This window comes from Schistocerca cancellata, chromosome 1 (assembly GCF_023864275.1).
Source record: "Schistocerca cancellata isolate TAMUIC-IGC-003103 chromosome 1, iqSchCanc2.1, whole genome shotgun sequence".
Lineage (NCBI taxonomy): Eukaryota > Metazoa > Arthropoda > Insecta > Orthoptera > Acrididae > Schistocerca > Schistocerca cancellata.
In genome coordinates this window covers 962,315,224-962,339,377 of record NC_064626.1, presented here as the reverse complement: position 1 = coordinate 962,339,377, position 24,154 = coordinate 962,315,224, and positions in this window count along the sequence as shown.

Below are 24,154 nucleotides of genomic sequence, written 5' to 3'. Positions count from 1 at the left end.
TATAACTCAGTGGATATATCGCAGCACCTCAGACATGGCATCGAGACAGAATGCGTTACAAATACTGGAGAAATATCTAGCAGCAGCGGCGTGAGGGAGTTGCAAATACTGGTTTCATACCACGCTTCTTAGCCGAATCGCTTTCAAAACGCGGTAATTTTATTACGAGGTTGCACCATTGCTGACGTGTTGGTCTGATACTATACACTGCAGCGATCACCATCTCGATATTTGTCTTGAAAAACCATGTGATTTGCATGTAATGCCATACATATATTTATAAAGCCGGTATAGCTTTTAACATGGGTACTTGTCTGCACACGTAGAATTAAGACCGCTTGTGACAGTAACACACAGTAGTCGTTGGGATCAGTTTTTTTTAACATCTGGTGGTTTATAAGACGATTAAATACCTCTTTCTAAGACACGGTGGACATGTGCAAAGGAAATGACTATGTCCGTTCATAAGGAAGGTATGGATTTGACGTTGAGGACTGTGATAGCAAGGGAAGAGTATCTCAAGTCATAAGAAAGGTACTGATATTTCTATTTACAGAGCCACAGCCATCGACAGGGTGCATTTCCGACACTTCGCTCATTGTCGAATGTCGTACAACTGAGATCGCGATCGTAAAATTTAGTAGTAAGTACAGGGAAAAAAGATATATGTGACCGATTCCTTAGGATAATGATTCTACCTGTGTGTGCTCGGCGTGCAGCGCCGGTGACCTGTGCGGGGATGATTCACGTTTCCCATTCACTGTAGGAGCTGTCCAAATGGAGAGGCTTGTTGGAGTGTAGGAATGTAGTTTAAATAACCGTATTGTCCTCTAGATGACCGAATAGCGTACTGACACTTAGTATGTGTTGGATAACTATCGTGATCGCATGGAAACTTGAGAAGATTGAATATGGAGTTGTGTTTGCACTGGAATGTTGTTTCCTCTCATGTAAATTGTTCGGTCGTCTGTTTCTGCAGATGTTGCGCCTTTATTTAGTTGAGTTGAGAGAAGATCGATTGTGGTGTGTGCATCTAGCATGTAGAAGACACATTTGCATGTTCTCTAGATATGAGAAACACCTTCGCTGACCTTGTAAATTATAGGGATGATTTGAAACTGTTACATCACTGACATCGGTATTCGTGAATGGAAATATCAGTTTTCTCTCTCTCTCTGTCTCTCTTTTTTCCACGTAAATGTCTTTGCAGGCGGGGTAAGTCTCTAGTTACTGAGACTGAGTGGTTTACAGCATACCCCACCTAGCTAAAGATTTTGGTTTGTAGAGAAATAATTTCCAGTCTATATCTTCAGGATTATGTTGTACGAGTGATCAGTAGGATACTGCTGTATGCTTGTTATTGAGAAGTACCACGAAAATGGTATAATATTATGGTAAGACATGCAAAAATACATGTGTTCTTGTAATACCAGAGTCTGAAGATGGGTGTAGAAAAGAAAGCAAGCAAGCAGGTCCAGACCAGAAACAGTAATAAGGGGGAACTAGCTCGAATTTGTAGAACTGTTCTGAGAGTGACTTCTGTTTACTGAGGGTACTCTGGTCACCCATCGGTGGTGGATGACCACCGACCTCGCAGTCAAATATCTAGGAGTGTATACGGTGTTGTCTGACTTTGCGGGTAAATGTACGAATGATGTAAAAGGGCTGATTTTGTATGGCACAGGATAAGAATTGTATGTTTACTAGATCTATACAGTATGCCATGATATATTGATGGGTCAGAGATCAGTTTCACGTTTCAATATTCAAGCTTCTGTTCTCGGTGGGCACATTCTGTTGGTACCCACCTACATAGGAAGAAATGATCGTCATGATAAAATAAGAGAAATCTGGGCTCGCACAGAAAAATTTAAGTGCTCGTTTTTCCCGTGTGCCACTCGAGACTGGAACGGTAGAGAGACAGCTTGAAGGTGATTCATTGAACCCTCTGCCAGGCACTTAATTGTGAACAACAGAGTAATCGCATTGATTTAGATGTAGACCTATCTTCCCTCCAAAATTTAAATTTGCCGCTACTTCCTAGGAAGAGTTGGCGGTCTGATGACTTAGGTTAGTGGAGGTAGCACAAGTGACCTATCTTCCCACCATTTTCTTAGGTTAGTAGAGGTTGCCCTGTCCTGATGGAGTTTCAACTTCCCTCCTGGGTGTGTGGCAAGGGGGCATGGCACTTGCCCAACAGAGAAGTTAATTAATTGATCAATTTAATGAAATAGTGAATCTAATAGATAAGAGTGAGAGGGGGGCTTATTCCAATAACTCAGACCTGAAAGCGTACCTGTAGCAGCAAATGGGGAGGGGGTTGGGGGAGGGGAAGGTGATGGGGGGAACAATAGGTTAAGTGCCTTCAAAAGAAAATGAGGTGGCTGGGAAAAGCACTTAACAGAACAATAGGTTAAGTACCTGTCAATCAATGGAGAACAACATGTTTGCCCCTTAGTGCATACCTGCCCCTGATGTAGGCAACCTGCACTAACAAAATGTGGCAGAACGAAGGTATCCCCCTACTTACATATTGTCATTTAGTCATCTCGAGGTAGTGAGCGTAGCTGTGGACACTAGAAAATTGAATGCCAAGTGGAGAAATCGGACATTTCCATAAAGAGCAACTTTCTTGTTATAGTAAGGAAAATAAAAGAACATACTGTTGATGCTGTTAGGTCAGTGAGACATGTATGGATAAAAAGAAGAAAAAAAATTGCTGAAGGCAGATCTCATCAAAAGATTATTGTTAAAAACTCACTGAATGCATGAATCTATTTGTATATGTATACCAAAAGGGAACTAACGTAGCTTTAAGAACAGGCAATATGCCTAAATGTTTAAGGAGATTTAAATTTTTTTTGTCTTTCAGATACTATTTATGCTGTGAAAATCAGTAGCTCAGTTTGTAGTAGTCTGAATAATACAGAAATGTTGGAAATCAAAATCAATACTGATCTTTTTCATTGTGTCTGAAAATAATCCGTCCTGTCTCGTTATTTTTCTGACAGGCAGTAATTATGAGGAATAGTAAATAACTCACAAAGTGGAAAGAGATTGGCGACTGCAACAGATTTGTTTACACTGAGGACACCGTGAGCTGATTCACGGAAAGTAAACACATAAGTCTGATTGGACAGAGGTATGCACACGAACAGGCATATCCCTCCGTGGCTATTTGTTTTTACAACAATCTGTAAAATTTTTCACGGTGGTTTACTGTTGTAAATCGTAACGCTAATAAAATGCTATTTCTCTGTGCAAATGTGTGTTCAGGCGGATGCAAGCAATCTGTTTAATACAGATAGCACGAACTGGTAATAAATGCAAAAAAAGAAAGAGCTCCACGCTGGAACATGGCCAGAAAAAATTTGTTCGAATTAACAAGTTATGCTGCCATTATCTTTTCTATGTTAGTCCCCATTTTCATATGGTGGTATCATGATACTCAAGCGGATTTCTTAAGGAAACTCTACAGCAATTTATCTTTTGAAACATACCATTCGAAGTCTAGGGACACAGTCATTACCTGTGGTCTTGTGTAGCTCCTATCAACAACACGGGGGATTGGAATGCCAAGGTAACCGACCTAGAGGACACGGCAATGGGACATACGCAACTTTTCGGCGCCAGAGCATGAAAGGAAGTTGGTGACATAAAAATTCATTACAATGAAACTGTACTACCTTAGGAAAAGATATCAAAATATAAGAAATTTCTGTATAATGTGAAAAATAGTCTTCAGTGTAGTAAGAAGTTACATCGGCGTACGAAATAGTTACGATAGGAACTCGGAAATCAGTTAAGAATAATGATAATTTAGTTATTAAAAGAAAAACAGGCAAACAATGAGTCTTGACAGATAGGTAGACAGATATTTCGTAACAGCTTCGTTGAATTATTTTATTAGATTGGAGTGGCAACTCAGGAGAGTACATGGACAAAGTAGTGCCAAATATATCCAGATAGCAACTGCTTCATTGTCTGCCAAAGAAATTAATTATGTAATTCATTCGCTCAAAAGAAAAAAGTTTCCATGGGATTGATAAGATCTCAAGCAAATCACTAAAATACTTTTCCTCAAATGTACACAGCGTATTCATTTATGCAGTATACTAATATCACAGTCCGCCTGCTTAGCTGAATGATAACGTGCCTGCCTCCCATGCAGCGGGTCCAGGTTCGATTCCCGGCCGGGTTGGAGATTTTCTCCGCTCGCGTATTAGGTATTGTGTTGTCCTCATCACAATGTCATCCTCGTCACCGGCAAGTGAGTCGCCCAATGTGGCGTCGACTGAAATAAGACTCGCACTCGGCGGCCGAACTGCCCCGGATGGAGGCTCCCAGCCAACAATGCCATACGATCATTTCATTTTTTCCGCTATCGCAGGGAGTATTTACAGACAGGCTGAAACGTACTGTTTACAAGAAAGGATGCAAGACAGATATTAACTATTGCCGATCAGTCTGACTGCTCAACTCCATCTCAGATCAACTGAACAGTATTATCTATGCAATAACAATGATTCAGCTATCACAAGAATAAAATACTGAATGTGTCGCAATGTGATTTCCGAAAAGGTATCTGCACAGAACATGCCAATTTTTCAACTCATCATGAATCAGGCTATGCAAAATTTCAGGGATGAAATATTGACATCTTGCTATTTAAGTCATGTTACAAGTGGATTTTTTTGTGCAGTTAAGAGTGGTATCTGCAGAGAACATGTCAATTTTTCAACTCATCATGAATCGGGCTATGCAAAATTTCAGCGATGAAATACTGCCAACTGGCTGTTTAAGTCATGTTACAAGTGGATTTTTTAGTGCAGTTAACAGTATTCTCCTAGGCAATCCCAAATATGAAGTTATCTGGGATCTGCTAGTTTTCACCCTACCAAAATAAAAGTAACCGAAGTGCCTTATTAAGAAACCCAGGGACTGTAACAACACAAGTACACCACAGTGATCGATGTAGGGTCAATTCTAATTTTTAATTATTAACTAGTTCACTGCAAATCGTCTATCACAAAATATACATGTTCAAATTCTTGGCTGTTTACACTCACAGGAACCTGAATTGAAACTCATATGTTATATGCTTTCTTAAATGTATAAGTTTTGCTAACAAATAACAGAAGAACTTGCAAATTTTAATATTAAAACACTGACCTACATTTTTAATTTGATTCATCACTAATGTTTTATAGCGTCATACTCTGTGGCAACATCTCACTGCAGAAGAAAGTGACGTCGACTCCGGAACCATCTGCAGCTGGCTCCTTAGAGAGCTGGGCCTTCTGACAAGAAAGTCACAGTGCATTCTCTTTATTATGAAGTTTCTTGTCAACAGTCGATCACAGTTCGATATAAAAAACAGCAAAATTCATAAACATACAACCAGAATGAGATGTGACTCATTGTACTCACTCAGACTTAGCGTGGCACAGAACAGTGTGATTTGGCAACTTACCCATTAATCTGAAGAGTGAAGTAGATACTTAAATTAACTAAGAACATAACAGCTTCTTTAGCCCTCCCACCATATGGAAAGAGCTCTGAGTGATTATGCCGTCTATATCTGCATCCATATCACAACTACGTCACTACTCAACAGTTCACACCTGAGTGCCTGGTATAGGGTTCTCCGAACCACATTCAGACTCTCTTCCGTTTCACTCTGCAACAGTGAGTGGGAAAAATAAACGGTCATATATTTCTGTACGAGATCTGATTTCTCTTATTTTATTACGATTATCATTTATTTCTGTGTAGTATGACTACAATCAAATATTTTCTCATTCACATTTTCTGTTACTAAAGAAGCTTTCGAGGCACCCACCTACCTGGAACCTATTGTACCTTCGTTGACAGTCGGAAATTTAGGAATATGCAATCCGTCTATCGCCTCACATCAATGGTTAGCAGAATATCATGTGAGAAAAATGCAAACTGAGTTTTGCACGAATGATACTTTCTAAAACGTACTGATTTGCGAACAGAAGCTTTTTCCTCTCAAGAAAATTTATTACATTCGAACCGAGAATATGTTCACGGATTCTGCAGCAAACCCATGTTAAAAATATTGGTCTGTTATTTCGTGGGTCCGTTCTTTCGACCTTGTTATATACAGGAGTCACTTGCGCTTTTTTCCCAGTCCCTTGGGACTTGGCGCTGGACGAGAGATTCACGATGAATGCAAGCTAAGTAAGGTACCAAGGCCGTAGAGTACTATTTATAAAATAGAATTGGGATTCTATCAGAACCTGGCGGCTTATTTGCTTTCAACGTTTTCAGTTGTTTCTGTACATCAGTGATTGTTATGATGATATGGTAACCTGTGCGATGCTTAAGACGACGGTATATTTGTACGATTCTCCTGCGTGAACGACTTCTTAAACGCGAAATTTAAAACTTCGGCTTTACTTTTGCTATCTTCTACTGTCACACCCGACGACTCAACGAGTAACCAGAGAAAAGCCTGAGACTCACTTAGCGATTTTATTAGGACTATAAATTCTTCGGCTTCTCGGTAAGAAATATGGCTACAGTTGTTTTAAGCTTCGTGCATCAATGTTTTTACAGACGTCCGAATTTCCATTAGTTTCTCCTGTCGTGATTTGCGCATTCTCTTTTGAAACTAGAATGCAACAGCTTTTGCTTAGACAGCATTTTTCGAATTTCGTTGTGACGGCGGCCCTTAGTTCACTTACTCGGCATGTAGTTCTCTAGCGTATGATTTACAATCTGTTTAAATTTTGCCCATAATTCCTCTACAGGCATCGTACTGGAACTAAGTGATGTCTTCTCATTGTCTGTCTGCTCTTTCTAGCAGCAATACTCTTCTAGACCTCTTCACTGATTTATTAATCGTAGTAACAAGAGTCGCTATGATGACATCATGCTGACTAATCCTACAATGACACCCCGATTAGATCAGGCTGTTTATTACTACAAGGTCTAAAATATTTCCACTGCGTGTGGGCTGTCGAACGAGCTGCTTAAGACTGATTTCGAAAAACGCTTTCAAAACAATTTCGCATCTGGGTACAATTTAATAATCGGCTGATGGTAGTACCGTGGGCTGATGAAGATGTGACACTACATGGATCTTTCCATTATCTTCAGGTAGAGTTCGGCCGCCAGACACGAGTTTTTAGCGACGCCAGTAAGTGGGACCACATTAGCTGAGACATCCAACACGATGGTGGGACGTGAACCACAAATAATCTCATTAAGCCTCTTTTCATACATAACAAGAGTCCCCCTATTGATAAATATCTAAAATCAGGGATAAACAAAATTCAGTGCAGTGTATGCCAAGCATTTATGTAGGACAAACAAGAAGAGCATTTAAGATTCGGTCCTGTGAGCATTTATTGATGGCGAGAACGCTTCTAGGCCAACGTTTCGAGAACACCTTAAAGTTGAAAAGCATTTACACCCACCGCTTTCGTTACTTAATATGGAAATGTTGCACATAATGGATAAAGTATGCAAAATGAATCTTTAAGGGGAGCTGGAGGTGGTCAAATCCAAAAAATTACGAATTTTTTTTTTTTTTTTGCTACCGAAAATTATTTGGAACATTCCTCTTCAATGTAAATTTTGAATTATTGTTCCACTCACCCTAGAAGTGGAGTTATTACCATTTTCCCCCACGCCTGCAGAGGAAATGGGTGGCCGCTGAATGCATCTAACACCCTCTCGTGACTTTCTCGCGAACTGCTTGGGATTTTCTCAGCCTGTTACGCATACAGCGCCTTATGTTACGCATACAGCGAGTGTGCAAGGGTTGGCTACATTGTTTTCTGTGACAAATGAAGCGCTAAGAGCGCAGAACATCGTCTCTTTGCTGTTTACCGTTTCGAATTAGTTCAGTGTTGCGCCTGTTGTTGGTAGTATTATACTTCTTGTGTAAAGCGTTGTTCTGGTTACGATGCCACGTTTTAGTAACCGTGTAATAAGACGAGGAAGAACGTAGGGAACAGAAAATTAACACTAATACCAAGTTCCTATACTACAATTACTGAAACAGTGTGTTCTTCTGCTAAGCAACACATGGCCGGCCATAGCCCTGTGACATCTTCTAGCAAGAAGCTGACTGGTGGAAATGACAGATTTCGTGAATATGTTAGTGACAGTGATGATAATAACGAAGTACTGAATATTGGATTATTATCTTCTGTGCTGAAAGAAAGTGTTCTGTGCAAAATGTGTTCAAGTGTAGGAGTGGGAGTAGAGATAACAAAGCACTTTGGTTTAGCTTGTGAGGTGAAGATAATCTGTGCATGTTGCAAGTATCAAGTGACTTTCTACAATTCACATACCAGTCTCTTTGGTGAAAATGGACGATCTAGCATGTTTGATGTGAATGTTCGACTTGTGTATGGTCTCCAATCCATTGGAAAAGGGTCTGCTGCTGGTAAACTGTTTTGTGGTATTATGAACTTGCCATCACCTCCAAGCAAATTTCGGTACTACTGTGAACTGGTAGGATCCTCTGTTGAAGATGTGGCTTTGAAAACCATGAAGGAAGTAGTGGAGGAATCTGTAGAAATGAACGGTGGTTCTAGGGATTTGGTAGTGGCATTAGATGGTTCCTGGCAAAAGAGGGGTCATAAACCCCTAAATGGGGTTGTAACTGCTACTTTTGGTGATAGTGCAAAAGTGATAGATGTTGCAATATTATCAAAACATTGTAGGTGCAAAATTAAAATGAAAGGAGAGCACAGTGGAACCTGTGAGGCAAATTTTAGTGGATCAAGTGGAGCAATGGAAGTGGATGGAGTGAAACAAATTTTTGAACGTTCAGTTCCCAGATACAACTTTAGGTACAAATACTAGCTTGGGGATGGTGACTCCAAAGGTTTCAAGACTATAGAGGAACTGAAACCATATGGAAATGAATTATTAGTTGAAAAGTTGGAATGCATTGGGCATGTGCAAAAGCGTATGGATGCACGGCTTCGAAGGCTCAAACAAACTTTGGGTTCAAGTAAGCTCAGTGATGGAAAGACAATAGGAGGGAGAGGCAGGCTTACTGATGAGGTGATTGAACGTCTACAGAGATACTATGGGTATGCTATAAGGCAAAATACAAGTAATGTTAGTGACATGCGAAAAGCAGTGTGGGCGTTGTTCCTTCATACTGCCTCTTCCAATGAATACCCTCAACACAGCCTGTGCCCAAAAGATTCCTGGTGCAAATATAGTGCAAAAAAGGGCTATGATCACAAACATGGTTTGGCAGCAAATTTTTCATGACTTAGCACAGCCAGAATTGTTACACAAATTTTTCATGACTTAGCACAGCCAGAATTGTTACACAAATGTCTACACGGAAAGATGCAGAATCCTAATGAGAGTGTAAACAATTTGATTTGGAAAGTGATTCCTAAAAGAGTGTTTGTAAGCATAAAAACACTGCACTTTGGCATTTATGATGCAATAGCAACCTACAACCAAGAGAAAAGTGTGAAGTGTGAAGTTCTGAAGGCATTAGGATTTACAGCTGGGGTGAACACTGTACGAGCACTAAGAAATATTGACAGAGAAAGGATAAGAGGGGCAGAAAGAAGAGAGAGGCATATGAAGTATGATGGAACAACAGGCCAGAAAAGAAGACAGAAGAGGAAGCTTTTGGAGGATGAAGAAGAAGACCCTGATAATCCATCCTATAGTGCAGGAATGTATTGAGAAACTTTGATAGCCATTTCCCGTAAATTAGAATTTTTTGAATATAAGGAACATTTTCTTAAAATCCACTCAAGCTAGCGAGATGAAATTTTTATACAGCACTCCTAGTGGTCGAACGTACATTGTAACACAGCCATTTGGCAGTATTATCAGTAGTTTCATTTCAGTTTAATTATAATTATTATTTGTAAAAAAATTGGGTCATTAATAAAAAAAATAATTGGAAGGAAACTAGAAAAGATACTCCAAAATCCCCCTGTCATAACTGCAATACTAAACCACTCTGTATGTAAAAAAAATTCAAATTTTTCTATTTGGTAGTTTATTCATAAATGTTCCTCAAACTTAGTGATTTTAACATAGGCAGCATTGTCACCTCTGGCTCCACTTAAGAAGAGACAATCAAACAATGGAAAGTACAGGAAAGATTGTAACAATATAATGAGAAGGCAAGTTACTACTCACCATACAGCACAGATGCTGAATCGCAGAAAGCTTTTGGCCATTATGGCCTTCATCAACAATAGGCACACACACACACACACACACACACACATGCACACGCACACACACACACACAACTGAAGTCTTAGGCAACTGAAACCACACTGTGAGTAGCAGCACCAGTCAATGGTGGGAGTGGTGACTCTGTGGAGGTAAGGAGGAGGTTGGGGTGGGGAGTGGGAGATATTATCATGGTGGACAGTGAAGTGCAGCAGGCTAGACAGAGGAAAGGGAAAAATGGGGGTGGGGGTAAGTAGTGGGAAAGAAGAGAAATAAAAAGACAGGTGTGGTGGTGAAATAATGGCTGTGCAGAGCTGGACTGGGAACAAGGAATGGGCTGGGTGGGTGAGAACAGTGACTAACGATGGCTGAGACCAGGAGTGTTATGGGAATGTAGGATGTATTGCAGGGAAAGTTCTCATCTGCGAAATTCAGAAAAACTGGTGTTGGTGGGAAGGATCCATATGGCACAGGCTGTGAAGTAGTTACTGAAATGAAGGATATCATGTTTGGATGCATGTTCAGCAACAGTGTGGTCCACTTTTATTTTGGCCAGAGGTTGTTGGTGGCCATTCATGTGGACAGACAGCTTGTTGGTTGTCATGCCTACATACAATGCAGCACAGTGGTTGAGCTTAGCTTGTAGACCATATGCATACAATGCAGCACAGTGGTTGAGCTTAGCTTGTAGACCATATGCATACAATGCAGCACAGTGGTTGAGCTTAGCTTGTAGACCATATGACTGGTTTCACAGGTAGCCCTACCTTTGATGGGATAGGTCTTAGTGACTGGACTGGAGTAGGTGGTGGTGGGAGGATGTATGGTACAGGTCTTGCATCTTGGTCTATTACAGGGGCATGAGCCATGAGGTCAGGAATTGGGAGCAGGGGTTGTGTAATGATGGATGAGAATATCGTGTAGATTTGGTGGACAGTGGAATACCACTGTTGGTGGGGTGGGAATGATGGTGGACAGGACAATTCTTCTTTCAGGGCACAACTAGAGGTAAATGAAACCGTGGCAGAGAATGTAATTCAATTGCTCCAGTCCTTGGTTAGTACTGAGTTACAAGGGGAATGCTCCTCTGTGGCTGGATGGTGGGACTTTGGGAGGTGGTGTGAGACTTGAAAGATAAGGCACAGGAGGTTTGTTTTCATACAAGGTTGGGAGGATAATTATGGTCAGTGAGGGCATCAGTGACACCCTCACTATATTTTAAGAGGGACTGCTCGTCACTGCAGTTGGGACGACCAGGCGTGCCTAGGCTGTACAGAAGGGACTTCTTGGTATGGAGTGAGGGGCAGCTGTTGAAGTGGAGGTATTGCTGATGATTAGTAGGTTTTATATGGACACAGGTACGGATGTAGCCATCTCTGCGCTGGAGGTCAACATCTAGGAAGGCGGCTTGTTGGGTTGACTAATACCAGGTGAAGCAAATGTGGGAGAAGTTGTTGAGGTTCTGGATGAATGTAGACAGGGTGTCCTCACTGTCGATCCAGATAGCAAAGATGTCATGAATCTGAACCAGGTGAGGGGTTTAGGATTCTGGGTATTTAGGAAGGATTCCTCTAGATGGCCCATGAATAGTTTGGCATAGGATGGCTCCATTCAGATTCTCAACTCCATACCCCAGATTTTTTGTAGGTAATGCCTTTGAAGGAGAAGTAATTTGGAGGGGGGATATAGTTGATCATGATGCCTAGGAAGGAAGTTGTTGGTTTGGAATCTGTTGGGCATTGGGAAAGGTGGTATTCAATGGTGGTAAGGGCATTGGCATGAGGAATGTTAGTGTACAGGAAGGTGGCATCAATAGTGACGAGGATTGGAAGGTGTAATAAAGGGACAGAAACTGTGTAGAGTCAGTGGAGGAAATGGTTGGTATCTTTTATATAATAGGGTAGGTTCTTGATAATAGGTTGAATGTGTTCAGAATGAGATTTTCACTCTGCAGCGGAGTGTGCACTGATATGAAACTTCCTGTCAGATTAAAACCGTGTGCCAGACCGAGTCTCGAACTCAGGACCTTTGCCTTTCATGGGCAAGTGGTCTATCAACTGAGCTACCCAAGCACGACTGACGCCCGTCCTCACAGCTTTACTTCTGCCAGTACCTCGTCTCCTACCTTCCAAACTTTACAAAAGCTCCCCTGCTGTGAGGATACGGCGTGAGTCATGCTTGGGTAGCTCAGTTGGTAGAGTACTTGCCCACAAAAGGCAAAGGTCCCGAGTTCGAGTCTCGGTCCAGCACACAGTTTTAATCTGCCAGGAAGTTTCATATCAGTGCACACTTAGCTGCAGAGTGAAAATCTCATTCATTCTGGAAATATCCCCCAGGCTGTGGCTAAGCCATGTCTCCACAATATCCTTTCTTTCAGGAGTGCTAGTTCTCAAAGGATCGCAGGAGAGCTTCTGTAAGTTTGGAAAGTAGGAGACGAGGTACTGGCAGAAGTAAAGCTGTGAGGATGGGGCGTGAGTCGTGCTTGGGTAGCTCAGTTGCTAGAGCAGTTGCCCACGAAATGCAAAGGTCCCGAGTTCGAGTCTTGGTCCAGCACACAGTTTTAATCTGCCAGATTCAATGTGTTGCTCTATGAGAGCACAGATGCCACAATGGGACTTCCTGGGTGGTTAGATTTATGGTCTTTAGGAGGCATGTAGAACTTAGGAGTCTGGGGAGTGTGATGGGTGAGTAGAGAGATGGACTTCAGAAAGAGGTTCTGAGATGGGCCTAAGGAAATGAGTAGTGACTGGAGATCCTGTTGGATTACTGGAATGGTGTCACTGTGACAAGGCTTGTAGGTGTAAGTATCTGACAGCTGGCAGAGTCCTTCCACCAGGTAATCATTGCTGTTCAGAACAAGAGTGGTGGAGCCTTTGTCTGCAGATAAAATTATAAGGTCGAGATCAATTTTTAGATGGTGAACTGCAGTTCTTTGTGAGGATGTACGGATAATTTCCATGTTGAGGGATTTAGGGGATGATGGTGAGGCAAGGTAAGGTTAAGAAATTCTGTAAAGTTAACAGGGGGTGGATTACGGTTGGATGGAGTTAGGCAAGGTTCAATATTGGTATTTGATTGAGTCTCATTGGTAGGGTTGGTGGCGAAAAAGTGTTTTCACTGTAGGGACCAGGGGAAGGAAAGATGGCCTTTAACAAGTCGTGCATGACAGAAATTGGGAGTGAGGCAAAAGATGAGTCCTTTGGAAAGGACTGATATTTCTGAGGGCTAAGACTTCTGGAGGAAATGACGTGAATGTGTTGTGGGTCTGTTTAGGTTCTGGATTCTGTGTGGTGGTGGGAGGCAGTTTTGGAGGGTGGGGTAAGTGTATTAGGTCTGTGAGACAGGGTTTGTCAGCTATGAGGGGACTTGGGGGAGGTTTGGAGGTTGTTGTAGAGGTGGTGGACAGTGGTACTCCAAAGTGGGAGTAGGAAGTGTTCGGGATGGAGAACTTTTTGGGGTGGTGTTGTGCATGTTGCTGATGTTCCTGCTGGGCAAGAGTTTCAGTGTGTGTTATCGGTTCCAGAAATTTGGGATTTCGTAGCAGGAGAATTTTGTGATGGTGAGAAGGTACTCCAAACAGGTTAGGGCTTGGTTGATATGGTTTTGCAGGTGTTGGTGAGGGTTAAGGACTGGCAGAATCTCAACAGGTGGAGGTCATTATGGAAGGAGGGGTGGCAGCCAGAGATGGATAATTTGATGGTAAGACCATTAGGGGGGATTCCATGAGCCGACCAACAACGCAGGAACAGTATGTGGGACTGAGATCTGGCTATGGACAAGGAAACGTTTGTGTACTGACGCAGATGGAAGGATCAAGGATCCATGGTGGTAGGGAAAATGAGAAAAATTACGTAAATAATGGAGAATTACACCTGAAAAATTTACCAAAAATACGCCCAAATACGTGTGAAAATTCACAAAAAGAAAGCAATGTATGCAAAAGGTAGAGAGAAGACGAAATGTGAGGGAGCCGAGAATAGCGAGGGGCGAAAACTCACTTCAATTGTCGAGAAGTCACAAGGATCAAAGTAAAGAACAAATAATAAAAAAATATATATTACTGTGGGTGGCAAGTCTGAGGTTGGATGAGTGTGAGGAAGGGGGACAGCAGATATGGATGGTGAAATTAGAGGTTGCAAACTGGGATAGGAAGGAGAAAGTGTGGGGGGCGGGAAGGGTTTGTAGGATGAGATACAAGATTGTGTGGCACTGGAAAGGTGCGGGAATTAACACGCAAAGATATGGGAAATGGTGCAGGGAGAGTGATCAGCTTGAAAGCATAGGTTTAATTATATTGGCTGGAGTAATGTGGGACATAAGATGCTGCACCAACAATTAGCAAGGTCTTGTAGCCATCTGTTGTGTGCAGCTGAGACGGTTGATGCACTGTCACTCATAACTAAAGGGTGCAGTGCAATTTGTAAGGAAACAAGAGAAACACAGGAAAGAAGACGAAGAAGAACGGACATTGAGTATAGTGATGCAAAAGAAAACAAAAACAAAGGGAAACAGCACTGTGTTAGGATCGATTAAAAGCCATCAGGCAAAAATCAACAAATGGAGAATCCAGGATGGAATGTAACACTATTATAAGAAGGAAAGTAGCTACTCACCATATACTAGAGGTGCAGAGTCACAGATATGCACAACAAAAAGCACTCTCACAATTATATCTTTCGGCCATTAAGGCCTTTGTCCTCAATAGACACACATTCACACCCACACTCACGCAAACACAACTCTCACACACATGACTGCAGTCTCAGGCAAATGAAACCACACTGTAAGCAGTGGCACCAGTGAATGATGGGAAGGGCGACTGGGTGCGGGTAAGTAGGAGGCTGGGGTGGGGAGTGGGAGGGTTAGTGTGGTGGGGTTGGTGGACACTGAAGTTCTGCAGGTTGGATGGTGGGGAGGGGGGCAGGGGAGAAGTGGGGATGGGGAAGGTAAGTAGTGGAAAAGGAGAGAAATAAAAAGACAGTGTGCAGTGGTTGTAAGATAGCTGTGTAGTGATGGAATGTGAACAGGGAAAGGGCTGGATGGGTCAGGACAGTGACTAACGAAGGTTGAGGCCAGGAGGGCTACAAGAAAATAGGATGTATTGCAGGGAAAGTCCCCATATGTGCAATTCAGAAAAGCTGGTGTTAGTGGGAAGGATCCATATGGCATAGGCTGTGAACCAGTTATTGAAATGAGGAATATCATGTTTGGCAGCGTGTTCAGCAACAGGGTGGTCCACTTGTTTCTTGTCCACAGTTTGTTGGATTCGATTGGATTAGATTAGATTTATTTTCATTCCAATTGATCTGAAGTGAGGAGGTCCTCCAGGATCTAGAACATGTCAGAAAAACAACAGTACATGACAAATATTTACAACTCAAACAAATAAGCTAAATGTACCATTCCACAGGTCCCAAGTGGCATGATAATCATTTTTTAATGAACGCTATATGAAAGAATCATTTTACAAATACTAATGCACTGAATTTAAAATAAAAAAAGCTTTTTATTTATTTATAAGGTAATAAACATGTAACACAACTACTAAATACTTATTTACAATGAACACACTACTGCACTGAACTGGTGCAGAAGTTGGATTGTACTTACACACACACACACACCCACACACACACACACACACTCACACAGATTAAACTGAATTTCATAGCTTGTTAAAGTTTTTATGGTTGCTGACAAGTCATTGGAAATGTGTGTTCCTGAATAATGCACACCTTTTTGTACAAGACTAAGTGACTTTACATCTTCGTGAAGATTATTCTTATTTCTAGTATTGATTCCATGAATTGAGCTGTTGGTTTGAAAAAGTGATATATTTTTAATGACAAATTTCAGTAAGCAATAAATATATTGGGAAACAGTAGTTAGTATCCCTAGTTCCCTAAACAGGCTTCAGCAAGGTGTTCTCGAGTTCACACCCCTTTAACTCTTACTGCACGTTTTTGTGCCCAGAAAACTTTAGCTTGGATTGATGAATTGCCCCAAAAAATAATCCCATTTGGCATTATGGAATGAAAGTAAGCATATTATGCCAGCTTTTTCATTTTTATATCCCCTATGTCTGACACAATTCGCATTGCAAATAGAGATTTGTTAAGATGCTTCAGCAGTTCTGTGGTGTGCTCCTCCCAGTTGAATTTATTATCAAGCTGTAATCCCAAGAATTTAACACTGCTTGTCATCGTATGTTAGGCATATACTCGTGGGACACCGCTTACAAGTTCTGAACTATATGTAGTGCGTTTTTTCAAAGTTTAGTGACAATCAATTGGCTAGGAATCAGTGATTAATGTCCACAAATATTTTATTAGCTGACGTTTCTAAGACTACACTTTATTTGCTATTTATTGCAGTGTTTGTATCACTGGCAAACAGAACAAACTTGGCTTCTGGTAATGTTACTGATGAAAGGTCATAGATATACACAAGAAAAAGGAAGGGCCCTAAAATGGAAACTTGTGGGACCCCACATGTAATTAGTTCCCAGTTGTATGATGCCTGATAGCTTGATACATGTCTCTTTCCTAATAACATCCATTTTTCCTGTCAGAGATATAAGATTTGAACCATTTTGCAGCAATTCCTGTTACACTATAAAATTCTAATTTACTTAAAGGGATATTGTGATTTACACAGTCAAATCCCTTTGACAGATCACAGAATTTACCAGTAGCCTGCAATTTTTTGTCTAATGAATTAAGCTCACTTTCACTGTAAGTGTAGACAGCCTTCTCAATATAAGAACCCTTCAGAAATCCGAACTGTGACTTTGACAGTGTGTTATTTGAGATAAGATGCCTATAAAGCCGAGTGTACATCACTTTTTCTAAAATTTTTGAGAATGCTGGCAAAAGTGAAATTGGACAGAAATTTGATGCTATTTCTGTATCTCCCTTCTTAAACAGTGGCTTAACTTCACCATATTTCAACCAGTCAGGAAATATTCCACTGATAAAGGACAGGTTACACAGATAGCTTAATATGTTACTTAACTCAGAATCACATTCTTTAATTAACTTTGCTGATATTTCATCATACTCACTAGATGTTAAGCCAGCCGAAGTGGCCGCGCGGTTCTGGCGCTGCAGTCTGGAACCGCGAGACCTCTACGGTCGCAGGTTCGAATCCTGCCTCGGGCATGGATGTTTGTGATGTCCTTAGGTTAGTTAGGTTTAACTAGTTCTAAGTTCTAGGGGACTAATGACCTCAGCAGTTGAGTCCCATAGTGCTCAGAGCCATTTGAACCATTTTTGAGCCACTAGATGTTTTTGATTTTAATGATTATATGATGGATATTATTTCTGCTGGGGTAGTGAGGGTCAAATTCATATTATGGAAGATACTTGAAATGTCTGGTCTGAGGTATTCCATAGCAGCATCAACAGAACCTGACAACCCCATCTTGCCAGTAACAGTTATAAAATGTTTGTTAAAATGTTCTGCAACATTATACACAACTGTCACCAATGTATCATTTACTCTTAATGCTATTTATCCCTCTTCATGTCTGGTTCTACCAGTCTCCTCCTTCACTATATCCCATATAGTCTTTATTTTGCTATCTGATATGACTATCTTTTCCTTGTAATATATTTGCTTTGATGTCCGTATTGCAGTCTTTAATATTTTGCAGTATTTCTTGTAATGTGCCTTAGCATCAACATCGGAACTGTTTCGGATTGACAGATACAGTTTTCTTTTTGTTTTACAAGACACCCCTACTCCTTGAGTAAGCCATGGCTTCTTTGTAGACTTTGCTCTAACTTTGGTAAGTTTTGGGGGAAAACAGTGTTCGAATAAGATAAGCACTTTATTAGCAGAGGTGTTATATTTTTCATTCATGCCATGAGCACTGTAAACATCAGTCCAGTGACTGTCTCTGAGGAATGTTCTAAAATAATCAATTTTTGGCTTATTGATTACCCTCTTGAGCTCAGATTTGACAGATTTTATGTCCTGTTCAGTATTAACATTTAACAGAAGGAACTGCATGTCATGGTCTGAGAGGCAATTGACTATCGGTTTTGTAATATAATTTTGTTCATGAGACTTTCCTATAAAGATATTATCAGTGGCTATTTGTGAGCAATTGGCTACCCTAGTGGGGAACTTTACAGTGGAAATTAAGTTTAATGATAGCGTTATTAACTCAAAAATGGCTCAAATGGCTCTGAGCACTATGAGACATAACATCTGAGGTCATCAGTCCCCTAGAGCGTAGAACTATTGAAATCTAACTAACCTAAGGACGTCACACACATCCATGCCCGTGGCAGGATTCGAACTTGCGACCGTAGCGGTCGCGCAGTTCCATACTGAAGCGCCTAGAACCGCTGAGCCACACTGGCCGGCGTTACTAACTCAAATAAGTTCTTATTGGGAGAGTCGTTAAGGAAGTCTACATTGAAATCACCAGCAACCACTATTTCTTTGTTTTTGGTTGTTAAATGGGCCAGTACAGCTTCAAGGTGGTTTACAAACAGATTAAAGTTACCTGCAGGTGCTCGATGTACACTTAATATTATGAAAGATTTTTTTGTGACATTGTACTTCTGTTGCATAAGCTTCCATATGCTGTTCTAGGCAAAATTTATGAATGCCTATGTTCTTAAATTTATGACAGTTCCTAATTAATGTGGCAACTACTCCTTTCTCCATGTCTGACCTACAAAAGTGAGATGCTAACCTAAACCCTGTAACACTTAAAAGTTCTATACCACTGGTCACATGATGTTCAGAGAGGCAGATTATGTCAGCTGGGTTTGAAGACTCATCTCTGCAGATAATTAATTCATTAATGTTATTTCTCAGTCATCGAATATTTTGATGCAATAAAGACAGCTGACATTTCACATTGACAGAGTTAAAATAGGGTACAGTTAAAATATCTGCTGACTGTTGTAAATTCTTAACCAATTGTTGTTTATGCTGATGTAATAAGGTAGAATTATGTTTCTTGGTTTCTTTCTCAAACTGAAGGTTTGTCTCAGTCCTAACCTCTCTTAAAATTTGGTTTCTTTCTGTCCTTGCTACCCTAAAAAAGGGTCTTTTCTGAACCCTATAACCACTGGTATTTTATCACTCATGAAAGTGCCTCCCCTCTTTAATTTTCCTGCTATTTTCCCAGCCAGATTACCCTTCCCCGTCCTGTTGAGGTGAAGGCCATGCCTAGTATAATCCCACCTATTGAGAGAATCGACAGGAACCACACCAATGTGTGACCCTGCAACCGACATAAGTAGCCGTTCCAACTCCAAATTAACTCTCTTGACAGAGGAGTTCAAATGAGGTCGGTCATGGCGTCCAAGAACAGATACAAACTCAACATTAGTATGTTTCGATGCTGATGCAATCTTTTCCATGTCACACTCTATACTGTACACAGGATCACTGTAAATACTATTACCCACGCCACCCACTATAACGACGGTCTCTTCCTTAGTGAAATCTTTGTAAAGTGATCCAAAATCCTCTGTCACCTGCTCCAGACCAGCACTAGGTTTAAAAAAATTGGTGACTTGATATTCTGACCCTAGTTCATCCTGCAAAAGTTGGCCAACATCTCTTCCATGGCAACTACCTAATAACAACACTTTCTTTCTCTTTACTGATTTCCCTACATTCTTACTTTTCAATTTGCTGCTGCAAGTTCGTTGTGCCCTGTCTACAACTGCGACTGATTGAGGCTCACCAGCTTCTAACTGAAGCAACAGGTCAAATCTATTTTCCACATTCACCACCAAGCTGTCAGAGAAAGTTCTAGGCTTGTTTCTCCTGTTGCCTGTTGCCACTTCCCACCTCTCTTTACCCTTCCCCCTCCTTAACCTGTCAATATCTCCGCTGGCCTTGTCTAACTCAGCCTAAAGGGCGGCAATTTTGCCCTCCTGTTCTAGTATCTTCCTATCTCTACTACAAATCCTACAAACCCACTGATGGGTCTCATTTACTTACCGTCCCCACGCCACTACAGTCGCCAACATGGAAAAAACTACAGCACCCATCACACCAAAGACCCGACCTAATCATTCTACGGCAAGTCATGATAAACGTAAAAGACTATTAAGAATAAGTCAGTTAAATTACAGATAAACACAAAAATATGGTTCCACGAATTTGGCCTATACGCGACTGTGTGTAAACAAAAACAAAAGTGCAAAGTTTCAGAAATAACAACTTGAACTTTACGCTACTTTCCGGAAATGCTAGTTAAATAATGAAGAGGTACGTTTCAGTGAAATTGCTGGAGAGAGCAAAGAAAAATTAAACGAAATTCTATACTTTAATTTACAATTTCGTGTCCGAAGATTTGTTTCAAAGCCTTTCAGCCCAATGTCGGGCCAAGTCCAATGTTTCTCTCTTCTCAAGCCATAGTTCGTCAAGGGTACACCTTGTGGGGCAGATGGAACACTGTAGAAGGTGTTCCATATCCTGAACTTCACCACAGTCGCATTTGTTGTCTTCTTCGTCCTTGAAACCCCATTTGACTAGGTTTGCTTTAACTGGTGCTACGCCTGTTCTGATGCCGTTCAGTGTTCTCCAAATCTTCCAGCTTGATGTACTGCCGCTGGGTATTTCTCGTGAGGCAGGGTAGTCCTTCGGAGGCTCGTTCAATTCACTAGTGAGAAATCTCATGCGGGATTTAAGTCTGCTACGTCCACATGAAGAACCGTGCAGAGGGTGGCACTCGTCGAAAATCTGTTTAAATTTTTCTGTATGTTCGTGCGCAATTCTTCGGGTTTCAGGAGATGAGAATGCAGCTGCTTTGTATATTTTCCCAAGTGGAGTAGGTTTCATGCATCCTGTTGTTAGCCTGCATGTTTCATTAAGGAGTGTAGTGACTTTTTTGGCATGTGTGGATTGGGACCATACAGGGCATGCATATTCTGCCGTGGAGAAGCAAAGTGCTTGAGCAGTTGTTCGTAATAAAGTCGGACTAGCTCCCCATTTACTATTCGTCAGTTTTCTTAAAATATTGTTCCTGGCAGCAACTTTTTGGCAGGTTCTTTCACGGTGATATCTGTACGTCAGTGATCTATCCAGCACGACACCACGGTATGTTGGTTTGTCCGTATGGTCCAGTTTGTTGCCATTCCAGGTGACGTTCAGCTTCCTGTTTGCCTGTTTTGTGCGAAATTCTATAGATTTACTGCGGCAAAAGGTAAACAGAAAATACGACTGTACGATTATTTCGCGTTTTCTGCTATATTACGTAAAGAATAATGAAACCTTTAATGGTACACTTAAAAGGCACACTAATACACCTATTCACCAAGTAATCAGTAGTAAACTATACGTTTTATAATCTAAAATGACTTATCTTTACGAGAACACCAAAACTCGCGCTAGTCGCCTGGCTGGCCATTCATGTGGACAGACAGTTTTTGTCATGCCTACATAGAATGCAGCACAGTTGTGGCAGCTTAGCTTGTAGACCATACGACTGTTTTCACAGGTAGCCCTGCCTGAGACGGAGATTTGTAAGCATTCCCGTCAGGACTCCAAACATCTGCTGAATGATCAACTCTCACTTAGTAACAGGTTGGTTTTTGATCGTTTTTCCTCTCTTTTCAAATGATTTGTAACTTTCCTATTTGATTGTGCAATGGTTTATATCACACAGTTGAAATGACCATTTGTACCTGTCGAGTGAAATGGTTTGTAATCTCTCTGTTTGTTTAATACTTTTTACTGCATGTGAAGTACGACTATTTGCATCTCTTCGCTCATTCTTTCCTCAGCTTTGATATTTATTCATGATGTCTTAGTGCTTTTTAATGGGATTTATTTTTATTTGTTTTTTAAACATATTTTAACTGTGATGGCTAGTTTGAGTCGTGGGCCATGTATTTGTGTAATGATCAACGCACCTAATACATTTTCCTACATTATACCATTATATGGCTAAGCTTTTAAGTAACTAACGCAGACACCCATGCCACAGCTATTATTTATAAGAGCTAGAGGTAGAGGCCATAAACAGAAAGACAATTTATCGATATGCACTGGGACCTCGCGCTCGCCTTCGAGTTGGGTGTCTCAGCTGGGGCGCGCCAACTTACTTGTGTCGCTAAAAACACGTGCCTTGCGCCTGGCCTCTGCGTCAAGATAATACAAAGTTCAACATAGCGCCGCTTCTTCATTGGCCAACGGCGCCACCATCAGCCGATTATTAAACACACCTGATCGCTGTACCCAATCTACTGCCCGTTTTTACAAACGATGTCATTTTTGTGTGAAAATTGATATGCTTCATTAGCAAGTGACATGAGATCTTTTCATTTCTTTGAGGTTGATGATGTATTTCCTTTGACTTACAGGCAGGAGCACCCTCATTGTGCTAGATCTTCATAAGCTTTTAAGCACACTAGAGCCCGTTGCTTCTTATATAAGTGAAATCTTTTGTAGTTAAACTGTCAGTCTGTTGGTGCTTATTATCATATGTCTCATGGTGTTTTAATATGTCACTTAGAACGCGCAGTTTTTTTGGTCACCACATCTTCGCATTTTGTATGTTACGTTTTAACTACTTGACAGTCTTTTCCTTCTTCTTTTGCGTGTTTAGGCCCAGTGGACCACACGCTGCTACAAGTTTCCTCCTCCATTGTATTTTGTCCATTGCTGCTATCCGCCATCCATCCACATCTATTGATGCTTGGTTTAAACTTTCATGGAGGCCATCCCTACAACGCTTCTTGGGTCTCCCTGGGGGTCTCTTTCGTGTAGGTGAGGAATCCAGGAGCTTCCGAGGCCTCTGTGATCTTCCATCCGGGCCACATGGTCGGCCGACAGCATTCGTTTGGCTTTGACAGTTCCTGCTATGTTAGGCTGCTGGTATAGTTCCTCAAGCTTTTGGTTGTGACTGATCCTCCATTCCCCTGTGTCTGCATCCAGAACCGGACCGAAGTTCTTCCAAAGCACTTTTCTCTCAAAAAGAAGGAGCTTTTGGAAGTCCTTTTCTGGATACTCCATGTCTCACAGCCATATTGAGTAACAGGCTAAATCAGGGTCTGTATAGACGAATCGTGAACTGTCTGGGGAGATATCTGTGCCGAAGCAGTTGTGTTAGGCCGTCGTACGATCGGTTTCCAGCTTGTATTGTGGCATTGATCTCTGCTTCACATGACGAGTTCTCAGTGAAAAGTGCCCCTAGGTATTTAAATTCATGCATTTTCTTCTAGGACAGGTCTCCCAACTGCAGTGATTGTAGACGGTCAGCAGTCTGACTCTGACCACACACCATAACGAGGTTCTCTGTCTTGGCTTCGTTTATGTTTAGCCTAAATTTGCTGGCAGCCTCGTTTAGTGCTCTGGTCATTTTCTCCAACTCCTCTTTAGACGTAGAGAGTAAACAAATGTCGTCTACATGGGCTAAGTATGCCAGTCTCTTTCCTTCGATTTCAATCCCTCCGTTCTCTTGGAAGGTCTCGCGAACGATCTTCTCGAGGGCAAAGTTGAACAAAATAGGGGACAACCCACTTCCTTGCCTGAGTCCTTTCACAGTTTCAAATTCCTCAGTTAAGCGATTTCCCATCTATACCATTGCACGTGTTTCGCTCAGACAGATCTTTATGAGATTGATCAGTGTCCCTGCCATTTCCAAGTCCCTTAAACAACTGAGCAGGCTCTTGCGTTGTATACAATCATAGTCCTTCCTAAAATCAATGAATAAAATATGTAAATATTTACCATATTCGCCAAGTTTCTCAGTAAGCTGCCAGAGATTGAAGATGTGATCCACTGTTGACCGTCCTGGACAGAAACCTCTCCGGTACTCCCCAATCACCGATTCTGCCACTGGCTGAATTCTAAGTGTGAGGCATACATCTTATACCTCTTATAGCAGACGTTAAGCAGGGCGATTCCTCGATAGCCGTAACATTTCAGTTTGTCGCTCTTCTTGTGTACTCGACAAATCAGAGCTGTTCTCCAT